The 8,119-nt window shown below is 37.4% G+C and overlaps 1 pseudogene across 1 annotated transcript; it reads left to right on the forward strand.

Moving 5' to 3' along the window:
- The first annotated feature begins 5,916 nt into the window (after positions 1-5,916).
- LOC309845103 (translationally-controlled tumor protein pseudogene) lies at positions 5,917-6,474 on the forward strand (annotated as a pseudogene). The gene has a single exon. The product of its transcript is annotated as a translationally-controlled tumor protein pseudogene (transcript).
- Positions 6,475-8,119: the final 1,645 nt, after the last annotated feature.

Raw genomic sequence — 8,119 nt, forward strand, 5'->3', positions numbered from 1 at the left:
CACTTGTAAGTACTTGGAAGTGTACTGTTCTTTAAGATAAGCCTTAGCACATTTTTTAGCTGACAATCAAGTAAAAGAAGTGGCCTGCTTAGGTGGTGTGGTGGCAGTTTGCATTCTAGTCCATGTACATCTGCATTCTAAACTCAGGCACCTTCTTCTCTACCAAGCTGTCTTTTGACATATGAGATGTCTTAACAATATGATTCCTATGTTACAAGGAGTTTTTATTTAAAAATCATACCAGTTTTAGAACATATAGTATATAGTGGTGGGAAACTAAGATAATTCATGCAGTGAAAGTTCCAGAATAAACCAGGAGAAGCAGAGACTCCAAGAGCGGGAGAAGCCTAGAGGCCACTTACTGCCAGCACAGCCTCTTTTAACCTCAGATTTTTTTAGTACTGTTTTCAGTCTCCCACACTGGCATGCTTTGTGTTCGTATATATGTAGATCTCTAACCAAAGGAGGCTTATAAAAAATCCCAAGGAAAGATTCTGATCCCAAGGCAGCACTGGCCCAAAGTGGAAGGAATCAGTCTCAGTTTCTTACCTAACTTTTGAGCAGGGGTCAGAAGCTGTAGAGCTGGAACCCTCCACACAGTGGGGGCAAGAGGGGATGCAGAAGGGGGAGAGAATCAGTTCCCCAAATGAAATGAAGTGTCATTATTAGAAGAAGGAGTAAAAAATGTTGGGCAGATTAAAACAACATGATATATTCTCCCAGATATCAAAATGTAATGTCCCAAAATACTTCGAGAGGTCCCAGGAGCAAGAGATATTAAATATGTTTAATTTAGAATTTCTTTCACAGTTATCTGCCTTTGGAATAAGTTGAACTGCTTCCAATCAAGAGAAAGATTTGAAAGGATTATCTTATTCATTGTTTCTCAAATCCCGTCTTTATATGGAAGCTTAGGGGGAACTGGAATGACTCCCAGTGAGAACAACTCTTATTGAGTTATTCTACTTCTAAATCTGAAAATTACTTTGGAAATAGACCTGAATAGAAAACTGTAGTGTATTCTACAGAATACTGTAGTGTAGTGTTCCAGGGGAACACCCTTAACTGGTAATTTTAACACCTCCTGAGGCTACCAAATGCACTGAAGCAGTTACTTGAGCACCTAGTTCTTCTCCATCTCTTTCTTATGGAAAACAGTTGGTTAGCTGCGCAGCTATAATGCACCTTTCCCAATATACTGATTGTCATTTGTAAAGCCAGTCTTTCCCGTTTGAAACCATGTCTAAAGGCAAATGCTTTAAACAATGATATGCTCTTCTCAGGTCTACATCCCTTAATGATCTGTGTTTACTAACATAGTTCAAGGTATCTGAAAGAAATTTAAGTTAATGTGAGAAAAGTAAATGGCGTTTCTCATCTTCTCCCTTTATTTCACTACAGGAACGAACATGGCAGACTCAATGCATTATTTGCTGAAATGGCTGTTTTCTGATTTGAAATAAATAGATGCTGGTTGGTGGCAAAAAGACCAGTAAAAAGGTCACTTTGAAATCACTGTAGGAAGTGATGAACATTGATAACAGGCTGCAGACCCAGTAGAAATGGAAAGGAAGATGCAATCTAATCATCTATAAAAGCAATATGGATGTTTCTACAAAATCTTATAATGAAAACGAGTGTGTCATAAACATATAAATTGATATGAAAAAGAAATAATTGGAGAACTGCTGAGATTTCAAAGTGGAGGATATTTAAAAAGAAAATATGAATAACTATAAAATACAATGCTAGGGGGAATACTCACCCTGTCAGTAATGTTATATAACACATCAATGTACATGGTTGACCAAGATCAATCAGAGGGGAGAAGAGCGACACCACAAAAAAACATGGACTCAAACGGACAACACAGAAACAGAGTATCAGTCAAATGATCAATCAAGCATGAGGGTAAAATAAACTTAATTTGGACCTGCATGAGCTCAGATATTGTGCCTCTCATAGGCCTTTTCTGTATATTTACTTACGAAGTGTCATAGCTATTTTAAAGAGTCCAAGATATCCAAGAAACGGCCTAACGTAGAAGAACAAAAGTAAGGGTAATTCTAAGATGAAAAGCAATTGGAGTAAATTGAAATAGAAATTCTCTGGACAGGGGCACCTGGTGGTTCAGTCCATTAAGCATCTGACTCTTGATTTAGGCTCAGGTCATGATCTCAGGGTCGTGAGAATTGATGCCTGTGTTAGATTCCGTGCTGGGCATGGGGCCTGCTTAGGATTGTCTCTCCCTCTCCCTCTGCCCACTCCCCTCTCCCGCTCGAATGCACTCTCTCTCCAAAAGAAAAAAAGAAATTCTTTAGACTCTCAGAAAAATGCCTTTTAAAAATAGTTTCTTGGGGCACCTGGGTGGCTCAGTCAGTTAAGCATCTGCCTCCAGCTCAGGTCATGATCCCGGGGTCGTGGGATCGAGTCCTGCCTCAGGCTCCCTGCTCAGTGGGGCGCCTGCTTCTCCCTCTCCTCGCTGCTCATGCTTTCTCTTGCTATCTCTGTCGTGCTCTCTTTCTCTCTCAAATAAATAAATAAATAAAATATTTTTAAAAATGGGTTCTTTATAACAAATACATGATTAAGTAGCTAGAGGGCCTTAGGCATAAAGTGAAGGTCTCCATTAAGAGAGTATACAATAAAACAAATAAGCAAGCAAATGTATTAATAAAGAGTATGTAAAATAAATAAATCCGATCTACTTCCTCCCTGTCTTTCCCTTCTTTGATAAGGCAACACACTCTCTAAAAATATTTGAGTAAAGAAATAGACATTTATGTTTGCTCTATACAAATATAAGGGTTATAATAGAGTAAGAAATAGAAATAAATTTGAGTTTATATTGTTAGCAAAGATTAGAAGTATAGAAGGAAAGGATGGAACTATAAGTGTCAACTTTTTTTTAAAGATTTTATTTATTTATTTGACAGACAAAGATCACAGGTAGGCAGAGAGGCAGGCAGAGAGAGGGGGAAGCAGGCTCCCCGCTGTGCAGAGAACCCGATGTAGGGCTCCATCCCAGGACCCTGAGATCACTACCCAAGCCGAAGGCAGAGGCTTAACCCACTGAGCTACGCAGGTGCCCCAAGTGTCAACTTTTATGGAAGGATAGTTCATGTTTAATACTGATAGATTAGCAACTAGATGTACACAGGTAACATTTATACTTCTTGAAATTATCTCAAGTCCTAGAAATAGACTATTTGAAAGTATCTCTGAGTGGAAGGTGGTAAACGTTCATCTTCGTGTTGTATCCTTTAGAACGGACTGGACTTTATGATCCAGGACATGCATTTCTCTTATAGATAAAACAAATTTAAAACAGCAAAATGAAGTTATATCCATAAAGCGTCATTGAGAAAATGATTACAAAACTGAAAAAAAGATTAACACATAATTGCTTTTTACTATTGTTCATGTTTATTGCCACCAGGGCTCCTGGCCTAATGCTTTCACATTCTCACCAAATGTCATCACCCTTTATTGTGCTAACATATAAAGCAACCGTTTTTACCCTTTCGACAGCTTTTTTTGGTGTAAGTCTGGTCCAGCTCTCGGCCACTATCTCTTTAGAAGTAGCAATGATCTGTGTGAAGAAAGCAGTGACCTCCAGAGGACAGATCTCTTTAAGTTTCTAATTGCATTAAAACATTCACAGTAAAGAAGATGTGCCTATTCTGGTGAATCCAAAAATGTTGGCATACTATAGATTTCTTAATAATAAATACATCAGATGTGACGCAGAGAAGAACCAGACAGAAGCTTGCATAAGCATTCAGAGATAGGTTTTCCCAGCACTCATTCCATCCTGTAGGACACATTTTTCCCCCCCTCTGTGAAGAAGGTTAGGCCTTGTTTAAATCAGCCAGCTTCTCCTTTTCCCAGGAGATAAAAGGAAGGGGGAATAAATTGCAGCTGGACTGTTTCTACATCAAAGAGAGTATGGGGAAAGTTCTTAAAGAACTTTGTTATGATTATCTTTGTTTGGGAAAAGGAGGAATAAGGTTCATGACAAAGCTGAAAAAATGGTTTGTAAAGCACACTCTTCCGAATGAAAGATGTAGAAGAAATTTTTATATATATGAATATACACACACACTTATTTCCTTGTGGTATCGCAGAGTCCCATACTCGCCTTCCGAAAACAGCTGAATTAATAATAACAACACAAATGTTCCTGCTTGTGATGAAATCGACTTAGAAATGATAGAACAATTAGGAATGCTGATGTATATAAGAATCGTAAGGAGAGGGATTCTCGTGCATTGACTGCCATTGGTGCCAGTGACCTAGGTGAGGTCTGTTGTACGAATAGAGCCTCGGATAACAAGCTGGAACTACTGCTGTGCATGTTCTGTGTATCAAAGCAATGCTAACTCCAGGCCGGGTCTGTTGGTTTCTTCTCTGAAACTGAAGTAGCTGTGCAGTGGTTAAGCCAGGTTCAAGGAAGTTACTAACTATCCTTATTCATCCTAAGTGAACACACTTGGACTATTAAACTGTATGGTGTCTTGGGTTGGTTTCCTGGTTGTCCAGGATGGTTTTTGTTTGAGGTTTTCTTTGTTTTCAGTAAGGGAGGGTTGGGACATTAGAGTGGTGATCCCTATTTTCTATAAATTAGTTTACCATTTTGCTCTTCCATTCCACTCCTGGTAGTGTTTTGTTTCAACAACTTGAGTGTAATAAGCACTCAATTTGATCATGCCAGAAGTACTCACCAAGGAGTTTCAGGATAAGTGGCTATCCCTCTTGCTATCTGAGGTGCCATTCAGACCTAAGGTGAGAAATCAGATTCTGGAAGCAGCAGAAAGAGGATTGCCATGTATGATATTGGTGAACCAGGCGCTGATCTTACTGAATACATCAGAGGTATTCTAAAGGGAGTAAATAAAGGTGAAGGATTTTGAAAATAAGAATTCACATGGAACTAATTTTAATTTCCTATGTATTTTACCCTTAAGGAAGTTGAAGCTGTCCAGTAGCTGTCATGTACTATGTACTATCAACACATGCTTGAAAAATAACTAAATATATTGGTTACTTACTAAGCCAGAAGCTTTTAGCAAATAAGCTCTATATTTAATCACCTTGTAAGGTAAATGTTATTTATTTGCTATGTAAATTGAAAAAACTGAAGTTCACCCATTATGAGGACATGCTTCAGGTAACACAGTTTCTAAGCATACCTAATCTAAGATTCAGTCTAGTTTATCTGACCCTAAAGCCCTTTCTCTTCTCACCATACTGTTCTGGATATCAGATAATATGTGTTTTAACAATGGTGTTTGCATATGATGGCTTTTCCCTCCCTTTGAACTTGTATTATCAACTAGTCTGGGCCATGGAAAGTTAGGGTGTCAAGTGTCTGGAAGTCATCAGATTTTGAGGTTTAAATGTAAGCATTCCCTGAGTGATGGTTCCAGAGGACCTCTGACTTTCCTGTTCTCCCACTTGCTTTGCTTATATTAAGAAGTAAGTCCGTGGGTGTGATGATGCTGAATCTTAACAAATCTAATTTATACAGCCAGTGCTAAGTTCAGTTTATGTTTAAAAAGTTCAAATAATATTTTAAAGGAAACAAACCCAAGTATGTCATATGCGTATTGTGTTCTTACAGTTGAAATGTTTTATTTTGTTGTTAATTTGTCATTTAAAAGAATTAAAAACCTCATCTTGACAGATATATGTCAATAAGCTCTTCTGCACCTGACCTTTTTAATAAGTTATTTATTAATCAGTTTATACAGATAACATTTAAAAGTCAAGGTGCATTGTTTATCTCTGCCCCCCACCTCCTCCCCTGAGTGCCGCTCTGGCTGTACCAAGCTAACTCAGAGTTCCAGGCTTCTGCTAAGCTAGTGCCACTGTAGTCTCTCTCCAGCTGCAGTCATAATCATCTCCTGGGACCTCATTAGCCATGAGGAGATGTTCTCTTACATCTAAAGATCCGGGAGATCGCCAATGGGCTGTGCCTGGGGGCAGTGGGGGGGCGATGGTTAGTAAGACAGAGGGTAACATTGTTGACTCACTTCTTGGTGGAAATGTCTCCACTGAAGGCCCCAAGGGTGAAGGTGCCAAAAGCACATAATCACTAGCGTTGCTATTATCATGAACCATCATTTGCGCTTCCTGCAAGTGATGGAAACCAGATTCTCAAAAGAAGCCTCCAAGAAGTACATCAAAGACTATATGAAGTCAGTCAAAGGCAAATTTGAAGAACAGAGGCCAGAAGGTGTAAAGCCATTTATGACAGGGACTGCAGGACAAATCAAGCACATCTTTGCTAATTTCAAAAACTACCAGTTCATTACTGATGAAGACAGGAATCCAGACGGCATGATTGCTCTGCTGGACTGTCACAAGGACGGTGTGACCCCATATATGATTTTCTTTAAGGATGGTTTAGAAATGGAACAATGCTAACAAGTTTGGTTATTACATTGAATGTATCACCTGTTGTCATTATTGGCTGCTGCTCTTCATCCACACAACACCAGGACTTAGACAAAGGGGACTGGTATCACCTTGAGCTCTTCATTTATTTTTACCTTAATTTATCTGGAGCAGAGGCATAGTTTTTAAGAAGAGAAATATATCATGTCAGTTGTTTACAAATAAAATGCATTTAAAGTACCAAGAGAATGCCTTATAGTTTAAGACATAGGTAAATCCGTATCATGTGGTGTCCTGGAGAAACTGGAGCCTTGTTGTAGACTAGTGCTAGAAAGCACAAGATGGTCTGGGGATAACTTCTACAACGAAAACTACTGCTGGGACTGGAATATAAAAAACAAAACCAAGATTCTTAATTCTGAGTTCAAGGAAAGGGAAAGAACATAACCATAGCCAGACCAACATTTGAAGTGGGTTCCTTACACATTTCATCACCTACAAATGGGTGTAATTAACTCCAGAAGAGATTACCAAAAGAACATTGTTGGAAGGAAAAAAAAAAAAAAAGTTGAGGTACATTATGTAGTAAACCCCTGTCTCATAAAGGGATTTCACTAGGAAAATGGATCATCTCATAGAGTCCGAAGAATTGAAATACTAAACCATCCATTATTTGGAGAGATATTAATGGACTCCAACACTTTGTAGCAAAAGGTATTCTATGTTCAAAAGTCACTCATTTGTATTGACATATTTATAAAGTATAATTTTAGTAAAGGCTAATGAATTTATATAGGACTAGTTTCAACAACATATGATTATGTTAGTATGCATGAATTTGATTTTGAATACACTTATATTCCCATTTTTATTGTATGTGGAGACAACTCCGTTAAAATAATGAAATACCAAGATCATTAATGGAAAAAGTCCCAGTTGCTCCATGAAAACAAGTGAGTTCTTTATTAAATAAATAAATAATCATCTAAAATAGAAAGTTTAAATCTTAGCAGTTTATAAGGTTGTTTTAAAAAAAAAAATACATATAAGAAACCTGGCGAGAATGACTTAATATTTACAATCATAATTTAGTTTTAAAAGACTGCCACCATATTTTTAAAAAATAGCTACACCATTTTCCAATGAGCAACATAAAAATGTTTCATTCTTCTAGTATCTGTGGAAGTTCACATAGATAGTACTTTCTAGTATGTAGTATTAAAACTGCAATTGTATAATTTCATGGTGATTTATTTCTAAAAATGTGTTTTTCATCTAAATCCTGATTCAGTGACAATTATGAGGAACTGGGATACTATATAAAAGGACTTCAGGTCATTCCATATCAGAAGGCTATAGGTAATTGCCAATAATAAAAATTGTTACTTGTTTAAATTATGAGTTAAGTTGTCAAAGAGATTTGTGAATTCTTACTAAAGAAATCACTATTCTTAAATGATTGTAAGTGTAAGTGACTTCTATTTTTATGAGGCATTAGCTCAGAAAATCAGACTGCCATTTAATTTTGCTCTGGTGAGCCTATTGTCTTCATTTCATGTCCTTCTTGGGATACATTTTTCTCTGGAATTTTGAAGATTTATTCATGAAGTCCCATTAGCATTAATAGAGGTTGTATAACTCTATCCCCTACACAGCCAGTGGCAAATGAAATCCCTTTGGCATAATTTTCAGGCATTTAAATGAGTCTTGGGCTTTATAA

Source organism: Mustela nivalis (assembly GCF_964662115.1).
Source record: "Mustela nivalis genome assembly, chromosome: 1".
Lineage (NCBI taxonomy): Eukaryota > Metazoa > Chordata > Mammalia > Carnivora > Mustelidae > Mustela > Mustela nivalis.